A 15408-nucleotide genomic window follows, 5' to 3' on the forward strand; every position below is an offset into this window, starting at 1 on the left:
GATTGCTTCTCACTCGGACCAGGAAGGTCAGAGTCGGGGCTCCTTTTCAGGGGAGCTGGTGTGGATCTGGAGCAACCAGATTCACGAGTCTTCTTAGGTAGTTCGTCGGCACAGGGACCACTAGCCAGCTGGCAAGTGACCGGGCCAACGCGTTGAGCCAAATAGAGCCAAAGGGCCCCACGCAGCACTCGTCGAGTGTGGAGGGCTGAACTTCGGCTCAGGAGCGGCTCAGGGTGGGGGCTTCTCAAACCCCGGTGCACAGCTTCGAGGGTCACTCGTGGGCTGCACGGTCAGCGTCTCGTGGTCAATTCAAGATGGCGTGCCCCACGCTTCCGGTCGCCTCCACGGGTCTCAGCTCTGCAGGGACTGTGGATCGGGCTGTTGGAAGGCAGGCAAGCTTGATCTCGTCGATCTCAGTCGCTCGAGTTCCGGCGGGAACTGCAACTAAGTAGACGTCGAGGGCTGGATGGTGCCTGCTGCTGCAGGGTGGTCACTCCTTGACCACAAGGGAGATTCTTCGGGCTTCCACGTTGAGATGGAGGTCCAAGGGTCCAGAGTTTCGTTTCTAATGTTTCTTCCAGGAAATCTGATGTGCATTGGCACTGCTCCCACTCTTATTCCAATCTGGGGGGCGTGATTACCTGCTAGGTCCCCTCCTATGGGTGGGACCCAGGAAGTGGGTGGATACACCCCCTTCCTTTGATCCAGGCCGCCCTGGCACGAGGGCTGGAGTGCCCCAGAACCGGTTTGGCCGGATTATGCAAGGGGCAGCCTTGTGCGCCCCAGGCAGTGTCTGGTTTCTTTCAAACCTCCCTGCTACAATACACTATCTCCTGTCTGGAGGGCGGTGACACCCTCCTGTGACAGGAAACCCTTTGTCCAGGACCCATTTGGTCGAGTTTCGGTCAACTGCAGGGGTCCAGACATTTGTCTGTGGCAGAGGCATCCATTTTGTGGATCTTAAGGTCTTTGGAGAAATTAACCGCATTTAGTAAAGGAACATGTCTTACCCCTCTAGAGGGGTGGAATGCCATCCCCGTCGCCAGAACTGGCGAGGGGATGGTATTCCAAATCGTATGACACCTTACACGACATGTTTTGATAAAGCCAAACCAAAGTTGCTAAATAACCGCGAGGATTATAAGGCACTTAATAGTATATGGTATGGCATTATCCTGAAACAGCTTAGGGATTTGTTCCTGACAGCTGCAGACAGGCTCAGCTCATGCTAGAGCTCCATCTCACATAAAACCACGCACTCAGCCTCCAGGATTGATGAGGCCTACTATAGGAGTGGCTCACAGGTTTACATGTGTCCAGATATAGGTTTAGATATAGATATACTATACCTAAGCAAGGGGTGTTTACACCACCTTACCCCAGCTGAGTGATCAGCCAGTTGTGTCAATTTAAGAACCAGCCAGGGGTTGCAAAAGATATGCTGCAGCCCCTGGTAGGCCTTGGTGGCCCCTATGCCCTGTGCACCTATAGTGCATTCTACAGGGGCTGACAAGGAGTCCATTTCCAATTGGTATGTGCCTATAGCACATGTGTCATTAATTTAGTGAGAGACCAGCAGGCTGGGGGTCTGATCAGCAGGCCCACAGCCTCAGTAGTCGAAAACCAGTGAAGCAAAAAGCAAAAATTTGGGGTGACCATAGGATAGCAGACCCTACTCTCCTACACTGAGCAACTAATGCAACCAGTGAATACTGTCAAGGAAGTTGCAGATGGCGCAGACCTGTTAGTTTTACCAGGAGTATCTTTAGATCTGGCCCAGCAACTTCCAAATTCAGAAACGTCCTTATCATTGGAGCGAGGAGGCATCACGGCTGCTTCCCTGCTTACAATGTTTTCAACCTTGTCGACTGACATAAAAAGGGGTTTTGAGGAATCTGCATCCATTCAGCGAGAGATTCGAAACTATTGTGAGTCTCTCGATAATAAAATAGATGGGCTAACATCCAGGACAGGAGTGTTGGAAGAGACTGTGGGTGCAATGTCTTTGCACCTGGATAAAGCGGTGGAGGACATTGGCAAGTTAAAGAAGGAGGACCAAGCCCTCCTGGACAGGATGGAAGTGTTAGAGAACAATGCTAGAAGGAGCAATATTCGAATTCTTAATATTCCAAAAGGTTCAGAGGGGTCTGATATCAAGAAGTTCATTACACAACTACTGAAAGATGCTCTTTCTCTAGATCAATCCCTGGAGGTGCTCGCCACAGACGTCCAGCGGGTCCATAGGGATCCCTTTAAACAAAACCCACAAAGGTCAAAACCTCGTAAAATCCTGGTAAATTTTCTTACTTATGCCCTTAAAGAACAGATCTTAAATCTAGCCTTAAAACATAAATCGCTCCCTGGCAAGGGTTTTACTTTTCTTATAAGGTCTGACCTATCGAGGATCATGCTGGAAAAGCAATGGCAGTTTGGCAGGTGGATGTACGCCTTTAAGACGTTGGGCGCTACAGTTCAGCTTATCTTTCCAGCCTCATTAAGAGTAATGTACAATAACAAGATGATGAATATTAGATCAGTTCAAGCCGCTGATGAGCTCCTTTTAGATCTGGGCAATAAGTGATCGGGTAAATAGGATTTGGTCCCCTTCATAGACTTAGATTAAACTAGGAGAATCTCACTATCTTGAAGTTAGCGTGCATCTTAAAAATATCAAATTAATGATAGGAAAGAAATGAAATGCATTGAAAGGAAATGGATAGGTGCTAAGGTAAGGAAAAAAAATAGAGAGAAAAAAAACAGGAGAGGAAGAGGATAAGGGGAGTATATGAGAAAAAAAAAGGGGAAAGGGTGAGAAAAAAAAAAGGGAAAAAAAGAGGGTGTTTTATTATATTTACTGGTATTTTCTCCTGTTTTCACTCTTGATGCGCTAATCATTAATCACTAATCACTAGTCTACTTAAGTTAGGTATGGGGCGGGAGAGGGGTAACGGCAACCTGAGGGAGGGGAGCTATCTACTGGAACTAATCCGGTTAGATATAGCACGGGTTCTCCATGGGAGGGGGGGAGGGGGGAGGGGGCACAGGGATAGAGGGGGGGTTAGAATATACTGAAAATTCCTCATTTGTCATTTTGTCAGTTATAGGTCTTTTTGAGCTGTGCTGCTAAACTTTAAAGGGGGTGGCCTGCTTAGCAGCATTTTTTTGTTCCTTTCTGGTCTCGAATTGAGGTTGGGGGGGGTTTGAACATTGATGATGGCTAATCTAAAGATATTATCATGGAATATTAATGGTTTGCGAACTAAGGCCAGAGCCAGAACCTTGTTGCAGTACCTTAGAGACTCTGATGCCCAGGTTATCATCCTTCAGGAGACACATTTGGTTCAGGTGGAAATCAAAGCATTGGTTAAGGTTAATAAATGGATTGATTTCGCGATCTCTACTTCTCAGTCCCTGACATCTAGAGGGATATCGCTTATTTTTAAGAAAAGTCTTAAGAGTAGGCTTTTGGACTCGAAGGTCGATCAGGAGGGTAGATGGGTTATTGCTTCCTTGGCGATCTTGAGTTTTCAACTGACCATAGTTGGATACTATGGTCCTAACCAAGATGATCCATCTATTTTGAAATCCATCTTCTCCCATCTTTTGTCCTTCCCTGAGCCGGTACTATTTGCTGGGGACTTTAATATAGTTTTAGACCCCATTTTAGACAAATCTCCTAACAATCGATCCAAAGTCCCGTCAAAATCAAGATCCTTTTTGCTGAATGCAATGAAGTAATATGGATACGTGGATATCTGGAGGTGAAGGTCCGGCCAGCAACAGGGCATTTCTTTCAGAAATTATAAGTACCATCACCAATCGAGAATAGACTTTATACTGATTAATCAGAGATTGGTAGACGCTTTTAAGACCATTAAATACCTTCCCCTACACTTATCAGATCATTCGGCAGTGATGTTGGAACTTATAACATCTTTAACAGTGCCAGCAAGGATCTGGTCCTTTGATCGTTCGTTACTCTCCCACCCTGAAGATGTCCTTTTTTTAAAAATCGAGATAGCGTCCTTTATGGAAATAAATGTAGGTTTGGCCGGGGTAGGACTCGTCTGGGACTCTCTTAAGGCATTTTTAGGAGGCTTAATTACAACCAAAGTTGCCTATAGAAGAAGAGAGTATAGAGAGGCAGTGGCCTCTGTTGAGGCGAATATAGCTAAGGTCCAATTAGACATTGACTCTAATACCATCTGTACCGATCGTGTTCAGTCCTCATTGCGTGAACAAATACTTTCCTTAAGGGGTCAATTAGCCTCGATTCTGAATCAGAGGATACAGGAAAGATGGGAGGCCAGTAAGATTGCACATTTCCAGTATGGGGAAGGTGCTGGGAAACTACTGGCATGGAAAGCCAAAACGAATCAGGTCCGTAATAACATCGACATGATTAAAGTAAACAATGTCCCTCTATCTGCAGATAGTGATATTAGAGAAGCCTTTAGAAATTACTTTCAGGACATCTATTATGAGAACAAGTTATTGGATCCTGATATAATTAAAGATTGGCTTGATAAAATTTCTCTCCCACTCCTTTCTGTTAATCAGAGAGAGATGCTGGATAGAGAAATCTACGAAGGAGAAGTGATGACAGCCATTCGGAAGGCCAAGAAGGGGAAGGCATCCAGGCCAGATGGCCTGCCTGCTGAAATCTATAAAACCCTGGAACAAGAACTTGTCCCTTTTTTGGCAAGTCTGTTTAATCAGATACATTTGAATGGTGTGCCTCCTCCAGGGTCATGGAATAACGCTTCAATTACTGTAATATTAAAACCTGGAAAGCCATCATCAGCATATGGTTCATACAGACCAATCTCGATTTTAACTGGAGATTATAAATTATTCTCCTCTATTCTTGCGAATAGACTAGCCTCAGTTGCTCCCACAATTTTACATCCAGATCAGAGGGGGTTCGTTAGGGGGCGACAGCTTTTTGAATTAACTTATGATTTATTGGGAGCAATAGATTTAGCTGTTTTGGAATCCCTTCCTTTGGCCACTCTTATGTTGGACGCCACCAAGGCCTTCGACAGGGTCAATTGGTTGTACCTGTCGGAGGCCTTGGCTAAGTTCAATGTGGGGAGCCGTTTTCATCAGGCGATTAGTCTTCTGTACCAGCACCCTACTGCCTGCGTTCTGGTCAATGGGATTTTATCTGACCCTTTTAATATCTCGAGGGGTACCCGGCAGGGCTGCCCTCTCTCCCCACTACTTTTTGATCTATATGCCGAACCCTTTGCCCAGGGTTTGAGGGATAATGTCAACATCAAGGGTTTTGTATGTAGGGGTTGGGAGAGAAAGGTGGCCCTGTACGCGGATGATATCCTCATTTTCACGTCTGCACCTCATTTGGCCCTTCCGGCAATTTTTAAGTTGGCCTCAGAATTTGGGGAGGTGTCGGGCTATGAAATCAACACACTAAAGACTGAGATGATGACTTGGAATATCGACCAGAATCCCCTTAGTCCTGACGTACGACCGAGCAAGGGGGTGAGGTATCTAGGACTTGATGTTGTTGGGGATATTGATCAGATTGCTTCTAATAACTTCTCAAGGGTGGCTAAGGAATGTCGCAGGTTGCTTCAAAATTGGGCTCATCTTCCATTATCTTTATTGGGTAGGGTGAATCTTATCAAGATGTCCATTTTACCCAAGATAACTTTTTTATTTAACATTATCCCTTTATATTTTGAACCTTCCTTGATTAAAAAATTACAGGCCGAAATTAACTCCTTTATCTGGAATAAACATCTTCCAAGAATTTCGTGGAAAAAAATCAGGAGACGAAGGGATAAGGGTGGGATTGCTGCACCAGACTTGCAGATCTACGCCTGGGCTTTCCAGCTATCACATGCTAGGATGTTATTAAAGAATCCAACTGACCTACGAGTAGGTTATATATACTCTACATTGCTGATGGCAGAGGTGGTGAGCCAGTCATGCTTCCTTTTTAAATTTGGAGATCCCAAATAAAAAAAAAAAAATCAAACTGAAGATTTTACGGGGTATGGCAAGAATTTGGGCTCAGCTGACAAAAGCTATCAAAATAGGGTACTATGGTAGCAGAACGCCTTTGTGGGGTCTTCCCAACAGTCCGACCTGGTTGGGCGATATTCTTGCTCAACCCATTAGAGATGCTGGCCTTCTGGTGTGGGGAGATTTATTTGCTGATGGTGTTCTTTTACCCTGGGAGGCCTTACGAAACACAATAGGTCCAAATTTTGCGAGACTTAAATACTTACAAATATCCAGCTGGTGTAGATCATACAGTGTTTTACCATCTCGAGGAACTAAATTTCACTTGGGCTCACACAGTTACCTTATCACCCTTCTACTGGATAAGCCCCCCTTTAAAAAAGAAATTTCATCTTGGTACAACTTAATTCTGGAAGAACTGGATGGCGAATTTCTGTTACCAGATCAGCTTGGGGCATCGCATCTGAGCAACTCCAACCTGCAAGATCTTTGGACTACTTCATGTGATATGTTGTGGGATATCGTTAAGCCGGCATGGTTACGTAGAAACCATATTTTTACTATACACCGAGCTTACTACTCGCCCCTGAGACTTTCTAAATTCGACCAGGGGAATAGGGTGTCATGTGCAAGATGTGGCCTTATAGCCGCAGCTGATACCCACATGTTCTTTGAGTGCCCCCATTTAGCTACATTTTGGGAATCTATAAGTAAGACTCTCTCAATTTCAGTTGGAACTAATATTGTTCTTGACCTTACTTCCGTAATGTTTGGTCTTGTAGATGGGGTTCCCACTGTGACAAGGAAGCTGATTTTTTATTCTATCCTACTCGCTAGGAGGGAGATTTGTAAGAAATGGAAAGACCCTTTAAATCCCTCAATTAATGACTGGTACACTTCGACCTTACAGGTTTCCAAGTTGGACCTGGCCAGAGCCAGGAACCCTGTGAAAAGATCTTTTTGGCATCTCCTGAGTTGGGATCATTGAGAGTCTGTTTTTTTTTTCCCCCCCCAGGTCCAATGATTAAGCCATCATTCCCATTCTTGGGTAGAGCCGCATTTACATGCTATCCTAGCATTTTGGCTGCACCTCTGAGACCTTTATAGGTTTCTGTTTGGCGATAGCTGCGGGTCTAGGCGCTACTGCTGAGGGATGAGCACCCCGTCCCTTTCTTCTATCCCCACCAGTCGACAGCACTGAGGCAGTATGTAGCACTTACCGGCAGTTTGCACAATCAGAAACTAGGTGGCAAATGAGGACAAAAGAAAAAAAAAGTATTTGATGCGATTTTTGCCGGACTTGCATTGGGTTCCTGCTAACCAAGTTCCCATTGCCAGATCTCTTTCCCAAAACTTTTCAATTGTTTCCACAAATGGCAACACCTTTAGCACCCTCTGTAAGTCCTTAGTAAATGGTACCCCAGGTACCTAGGGCAAGGAGGCTAAAGAGGGTACCTAAGGGCTGCAGCATATATTGTGCCACCCTAAGGGACCCCTCAGCAAAAACATACGCACTGCCACTGCAGGCTGCATGTCTTGGTGCAGACAAAAGTGAAAACACCACATCGCTCACCTCCCTGTCTGCCATGCCAGAATACACTGCATGCAGTGTAGGTAGGTGTTCTGCTCGATTTTCCCGGCCCTCTTTTGAGGAAAGGTGATTGATGGTGACTTCAGTCTCTTATCATTCCAGTGCAAGGGTCAGAGTAGTGGATAGAGCCTATTTACGAGGCACTTTGATGTAATTCTGCATCCTCCTCCCTAGATTAGAGCTTATACCTATAGGCTGGGGGATAGATTCGCTAGTATCAGGGATAATCCGTCCTTTAGTTAGGGTATTATTATACTTTCCATGGAGTTATGCTGAATTCGGGCCTGGTAGGCCTCAAACGGGAGAGACTCCATCTTTCTTTCTGCCCCGGCAGCTTGGGATGCTTCTAGGTCAAGTGTAATGTTTTAGTTACGAGGTGTTGTTCGCTTGGAGAGAACCGGTTTAGGCCGGCCCTTGTCGAAGGATTGTATTTTTCTTCATGCCGAAGACACAACATCAGGCCGGCCGGCTGGGAACGTGTCCTTGGTACGGGGAGGTACAAGAATTTGGTGGGCGGCAGGTTACTGGCTGGAATTTTCCATGAAGAAACACGCTTCTATATTAGTGAAAGCCCGAGATAGTTGTGCAGTCAGTTCGTAGGCGGCATCTAGCCGTTAGTAGCAAACCTATTACTTATTCCAGGGAAGACAGACACCATTCTAAAAGCGGAGAAGAATCGAGAGACAGATACTCTCCTAGCAGAACAGCCAGGGAAGGAGAGTAGCCGATGAGAGGAAGGTCCCAGGGGCTTGGAGAAGGGTGAAGGGAACAGCGCGTAGCGGTGCAGCCGTGTACCCGTGATTGCGGAGGTGTGACTTCAAGACGAGCCAAGGCCCAGACGAGAGGGGAACCTAGATGACTGCTGAGTGTGGACTGCATATTAATAAGGTGATGTCGACCCTTTCTTAGTAGAGCGTACAACCTAATCTTTTACTTTTCTTTGCAGGCTATGTGTTGTAGTATGGTGTTATATGTTGGTCTTGCATAATGGGAAATAAAGTACCCCAGTTCTTAGTGAACCGACATGTGCCGTGTGTTCTTGTATGAGAGGGTAACCTATTCTTCTAGTCAGATGCTGCTATGTGAACAGATGCTAACCCTGATCAGGTAAGTGGTAACTGAATAAGGGAGAGAGGAGCCCCTTGAATTAACGACCCCGCTGCACATTACTTAAATTGGCAACCGTTGTGTGATCCGGGACATTGTAGTTCTATAACCCTGATGAATAGTGAGATCGATCCCTCTATATAATGGTAGTCATAGGATAAGCTGCCGTCTGGGTAGGTTGTCTGGGTCTGTATGAGACCGCGAGATCGCCGATTCTGATACTGCCGTCTGGGTAGAGAGATCTGGGTTCGTATGGGACCGCGAGATCGCCGATTCTGATACTGCCGTCTGGGTAGAGAGGTCTGGGTTCGAATGGGACCGCGAGGCCGCCGATTCTGATACTGCCGTCTGGGTAGAGAGATCTGGGTTCGTATGGGACCGCGAGATCGCCGATTCTGATACTGCCGTCTGGGTAGAGAGGTCTGGGTTCGAATGGGACCGCGAGGCCGCCGATGCTGATACTGCCGTCTGGGTAGAGAGATCTGGGTTCGTATGGGACCGCGAGATCGCCGATTCTGATACTGCCGTCTGGGTAGAGAGGTCTGGGTTCGAATGGGACCGCGAGGCCGCCGATTCTGATACTGCCGTCTGGGTAGAGAGATCTGGGTTCGTATGGGACCGCGAGATCGCCGATTCTGATACTGCCGTCTGGGTAGAGAGGTCTGGGTTCGAATGGGACCGCGAGGCCACTGATTGCTAATATTATAGGAGGTACATGGTATGCATCTTAGGAATTCCCTGTCCTTAGGGGGTAGATACCTGTTGTGGATAGGTCCTAGGGAGGGGCAGAGGGTAACGTTCTGGCTGGGTTAGTAAGGCTCTGATGAGCCGGTTCTATCTAATCTGAGAACCCAAGCAGAACATTTGGCGTCACGAACCGTTTACGTAACCTGTGTGCGTTGTTGTTGTCTTTCTATTTGTCCTCGGCGCGTACGTGCTTTCGTTTGTGTATTCTTTTTCTATTTTGTGTGTGTGGTTTGTTTTGTCGAAATGTTTTTGAGAAAGTCGAAATCTGTTTTTAAGTTGCCTGTTGATATTCCCGGCTGGGATTCAACGCCTTATGAGGCCTTGGCCCGCGAGTGGGCTGATTCTACTGGGTTGAGTGAAAATTGGAATTCTTGTCTGGGGCTGGCGGAGCCGGATGATGTGATTTCCTGTTTGCAGAAGGCGCCAGTTGCGAAGGGTGATGAGCTTCCTATTTTGGGACGCAGGGGTTGGATTGTCTTGTCTGCGTACAGACTTGTACATGAGAGGTTGTTGACATTGCAGAGGGAGCATGTAGACATGGAACGGACGTTTGTTGAAATTCAGAATGATCGTACTTTGTTGCGGTGTCAAAATAAATTGCTTGCCGACAAGCTTGAGACATATCAGACTATCGCCGAAAGGGCGGCTGTGCGGATTGCACGTTATAAATACAAGACTCGTCGGGGTCACGTTTCTAAACGGAAAGTGCGATTGGTCGTGGCGAAAGCCGGACTGGATTGGAATCCTGATGAATGGGATGGTAATATCTGGAATTCTAGTGATTCTCGTTCCTCGGATGAGGAGTCTACCAATCGCGAGTCTTCTCGCTCCGGACAGGCTTTTAAATCTGCTTCTTGTGCTACAGATGTTGAGTCCCGCGACTGCGTTCGCTCTTTGCATTCTGTTGATACTTCTCACATGGATTGTTCCCCTGGGTTTACTGCTCAAGCTCCTTCTGGTGCTCTTACTGCGGTCTCTGCACATCCTGTTTTTCGTAGAAAGTTGCAGCAGGCTCCCGGTAATCCGAACGGTATTCCTTTGGATTCTTTGGAGGATTTTACTCAACAGGAAATTAGTGATATTTTGCAGCGATTTCGACAGCGCGCTGGTGAGACCTTGCTTACGTGGATGGTGCGCCTTTATGAACTGGGCGCTGCTGGCATTATGTTGGATGCTGGCGATTCTTTGAAATTATGTTCCTTGAGTTCGGATTCTACTGTACAAGATCATTTTCGTAATTATAATGGTGGTGGTCAAATCAGTTTGTTTCAGTTGGCGACTGAGGGGTGTAATCAAAAGTACCCTACTGAATCTGACTGGCCTGTGAATGACAAGCCGTGGTATACATTGTGCGATGCTGCACAACGTCTCAAAGAGGAGGTGATGAAAACTGCGATTTTTCTGAATACTGCTGACAGATTGCTTGATGGTTTGTTGACGTCTTCTGTGCGGAATCGTATTATTCGTTCCTCCCCGGTTGCTTATAAGCAGGTTATGATGACCTTATTGATCAATCAGACTGGTAATGCGTTGTCTATGGTACTGGAATCTGTGCGCCAGCTCGGTGAGCTGGGTGATTGGTTTAAACCTGACCGTCAGTCTCGGCCTGACACTCGTACTCCTGGAGACAATAAGCTTACTAGACGTGACATGTTTATGGCACTTTTGGCTGATGGTGTGAGGAAGGAGGATATTGATGGTGAAACTACTTCTCGTTTGTGGGACTTGTTTCGCAAGCGCGGTTTGGATCGAAAGGAGGGTGCCCGGCGTGTGCGGACGAATGAGTGTGATCGTGAGTATTCTGATGACAGCGGTGATGACAACCGACGTGTGCGTTCTGATCGTCGTGATGATCGACGATATGTACGTGATGCGTCCCCTCGTCATGGAAGAGAGAGAGAGAGGGGGGGAGAGAGAAAGGGGGAGAGATGATTATGGTAACAGCCGACGTAGAGATGAAAGAGATCAGTCCCCTGAGTTGAGGAGGAGGGAGGATCGACACAGATTTTCTGATCGAAATTCACAGTATAATGTGGAGGACAGGAATCCATTTCGTAAGGGAGATGGATATGAACATGATATATTGATACCTGAGAAACGTGAGAACCTTTATCCTGATTTGTCCTGGATGATAGAGCGCAGTAAAAATGACTAGGAAGTAGGTCAAGCTCCTGTACACAGATGGGCTCACCGAGATAATAGACCCTATGTAGATATTGAAATTTTTTGGAGACATCGTAATATTCAAAGGGCCCGAGCATTGGTAGATACAGGAGCGGAGGCCACTCTTATTCATGGAAAATCAAAGAAATTTAAAGGCCAATTTTTTATAATTACTGGTTTAGGTGGGAAGGAAACTCCCGCTGTACAAACTACAATTGAAATGAGAATAGGCAGAATTCCTAGAAAAGAATATTCTGTATTAGTCGTGCCCCTCGTAGAGTATATCATTGGAATTGACATTTTGAAAGGAATGACTTTACATTTGGATGATGGATGTTATCAATTTGGAACTAAACATTATATATCGTCCAGACCCGTACGGGTTGGTCGTTTAAGAATGCCCCCCATAAAGATTCCCCAGGCGACAAAAGTGGTTTGCCAGAAGCAGTATCGTATTCCAGGTGGTCATGAAGAAATTAGTACCACTATTCAGGATTTGGTGGATGCAGGAGTTATAACTCCGGTTACTTCTGCCTGGAATAATCCTGTTTGGCCCGTGCGTAAGAGTGATAACTCCTGGCGCATGACTGTTGATTATCGAGAATTGAATAAGTATACGCCCCCTTTGACGGTCGCAGTACCGGATATCATTACTTTAATTGAAAGAATTCAAAAGCATCCAGGTACATGGTATGCGTCCATTGATATTGCTAATGCTTTCTTTTCAATCCCGATTGCCCCTGAATGCCAGGAACAATTCAGTTTTACATGGAACGGACGTCAAATGACGTTTAGAAGTCTTCCCCAGGGCTATGTGCATAGTCCTACGATATGTCACCGGCTGGTGTCAGAGCATTTGGCTGAGGTACCTGTATATTCGAAAATTCAGATATGTCATTATATTGATGATGTTCTGATTCAAGGTGAAACACAAGATGAAGTTCAGACCCAATTAGATAAAATCCTTGAGTGTTTGCGTGAGAAAGGTTGGGAAATCAACCCGGATAAATTACAAGGTCCATCCCAGACTGTAAAATTTTTGGGTATTAATTGGCATGAAGGTCACAGAGAGGTGATTCCACATGTAAAACAAAAGATTCTTGATTTTGCAGTTCCGAGTAATAGGAAAGAAGCCCAAAGCTTCATCGGCTTATTTGGTTTTTGGCGCCAGCATATTCCTCATTTGAGTCAAATATTGGCCCCCTTGTATCGAGTCACTCGTAAAAAGAATGCGTTTGAATGGGGTAAACCACAGTAAGATGCGTTTAGTTTGGCAAAAGAAGCGATTCAGTATGCCTTGGATTTATGGCCTGTGTGCGATGGTGATGTGGATTTGAATGTGTCTGTGCAAGGCCTTTATGCAAATTGGAGTTTGTGGCAAAAACAAGGCAGAAGTAAAGTACCATTAGGTTTTTGGACCAAAAAGTTACCTGATGCTGGTGAGCGTTATACACCTTTTGAGAAACAGTTGCTTGCATGTTATTGGGCTCTGGTGGATACCGAGCAATTAACTTTGGGACATGATGTGGTCCTGCGACCTGAAATTCCTATCATGCAGTGGGTTTTGAGTTCGCCGAAAACTCACAGAATTGGACATGCTCAGGAGGCGAGTGTGATTAAATGGAAATGGTACATACAGGACAGGGCACGTGTGGGACCAAAGGGAGTTGCATCCTTGCATGAGCAGGTGGCGCGGGCGCCATCGGTTGAGACAGAGAGTGAATGCTCCGTACCTTTAGTACAGGAATCCCCTGTCAAGTGGGGTAAGCCATTTGATGATTTGTCCCTGGAGGACAGAAACCACGTTTGGTTTACTGATGGTTCGGCAAGGTTCATAGGGACAAAACGACATTGGAAGGCAGTGTCCTATAATCCGATCACACAAAAGTTGCTGAGTACAACTGGTGAGGGAAAGAGCAGCCAATTTGCTGAGCTTTTTGCTGTTTATCAAGTTCTGAAGCAAGAGTTACCTGGCACATGTCATATTTTTACTGATTCCTGGTCCACTGCCAATGGATTGGCAGTTTGGTTACCGACTTGGCATTCCCATAATTGGGAATTGCATTCAAAAGAACTGTGGGGGAAAGAATTATGGCAAGAGATTTGGGACATGCTCCCGCAAAGTACTGTTACAATCTTTCACGTGGATGCTCATACCCCAATAGACTCCCTTGACAAATGGCAATGGTGGACATGCAAGATTCTGATATGGAAGGATTGGCGAAATGGGCCCACCAGAAAGCAGGACATTATGGAGAGAAAGCCACTAGCAGGTGGGCCGCTGATCGAGGAATTTATATTCCTTTAGATTTAATCAAAGACATTATTTTGCATTGTCCCATTTGTCAGCATGCTAGACAGCGGAAAGTGCCTCAAATTGTTAAAGGTCATTTACATCGCGGGAAACTGCCCGCTCAAATTTGGCAAATTGACTATATTGGTCCACTTCCTATGAGTAAAAACTGTCAATACATTTGCACCATTGTGGATACATACAGTGGCCTGATAGTGGCCCTCCCCTGTAAACAAGCTACCCAAGTGAATACAATTAAGACATTGGAATTGATTATGCTGTATTATGGTGTACCCTTCCAAATTCAATCTGATAATGCATCCCATTTTCGTGGAAGATTGGTACAGGAATTTTGTGTGGAGAATAATATTGAATGGGTGTTTCATATACCATATTATCCTCAGGCCTCTGGCCTCATTGAGAGGATGAACGGTTTGCTGAAAAATCAACTGTGTAAGCTAACCGGCGACCGCTATAGGAATTGGAGGGACTATTTATTTCAAGCCTTGTTAATTTTGAATAATCGTCCCTTTCTAAGTGCTGAATCTCCATTGATGCGTTTGTTTCCTCCAAATGTCGATGCAAAGCCCAATCAGATTGGTGACCCTGTGATATACTGGGAAATTACCCCCGGAGCACTGGCTCCATGCAGAGCGACCCCAGGGTCGGCAGGTCTAGACCTGCATGCCATGAATGATACTATTATAAAAAGTAAAGATCGAGTCATCATTGAAACCGGTGTTGGTGTCTGTATACCCACTGGAAATTTTGGATTAATCGCCCCTAGATCGGGGCTGGCTGTGAAAGGTGTTCAAGTACTCGGAGGAGTCATTGACAGTGACTATCAGGGAGAGATTAAGGTGCTCCTGCTGAATAGCAGTGAGGTTGATTTACCGATTTATAAAACTGACCGAATTGCTCAATTGTTGATAATGCCTGTTTTCAGTGGTGAGATCACAAAAGGCACTGCCCCAACGTTGCTAACTGTACGAGGACAAAAAGGATTTGGTTCCACGGATAATCCTGGAGCTAGAGTTTGGGTGCAATCGCCTAAGAATCCCCCTGAACAAGCTGAGATTATTGCAACCGGTCATGATAATACTGTTCTAGTCATGAGACCAGGGAAAGATAGCTGGGAAGCTGTCCCAGCTGACAAATGTTACCTACGAGAATGAATAATGCCTGTCTTTGATTTTCTTTCAGATCATTCTCTGGACTGTTGCTGCAGGATGTGTCGGCGTTGGACTCCTTTTGGACTGCTACGACGGGAGAGGAGGGAACCCATCAACCCGGGCTGATTTGAGAACCCGGAAGCCGCGTTCCTTTGCTGCGTGGGATTCATCATCGAACTTTTGGACTACTTTGGCCAAGCGGGTGACTAATGCCCCTCATTTTTGTTTAACGCCGATGCGGTCGGTGACTGACATTCTAGCGACTTGTTTAGTTGCTGTCCCTGCTTCATTGGAGACTTTGGCCCATATTTTCAATGTATCGAATGCCCGTCCTAATGTCCTTTTGG

The sequence above is a fragment of the Lissotriton helveticus genome, chromosome 1_1 (genome assembly GCF_964261635.1).
Source record: "Lissotriton helveticus chromosome 1_1, aLisHel1.1, whole genome shotgun sequence".
Classification (NCBI taxonomy): Eukaryota; Metazoa; Chordata; class Amphibia; order Caudata; family Salamandridae; genus Lissotriton; species Lissotriton helveticus.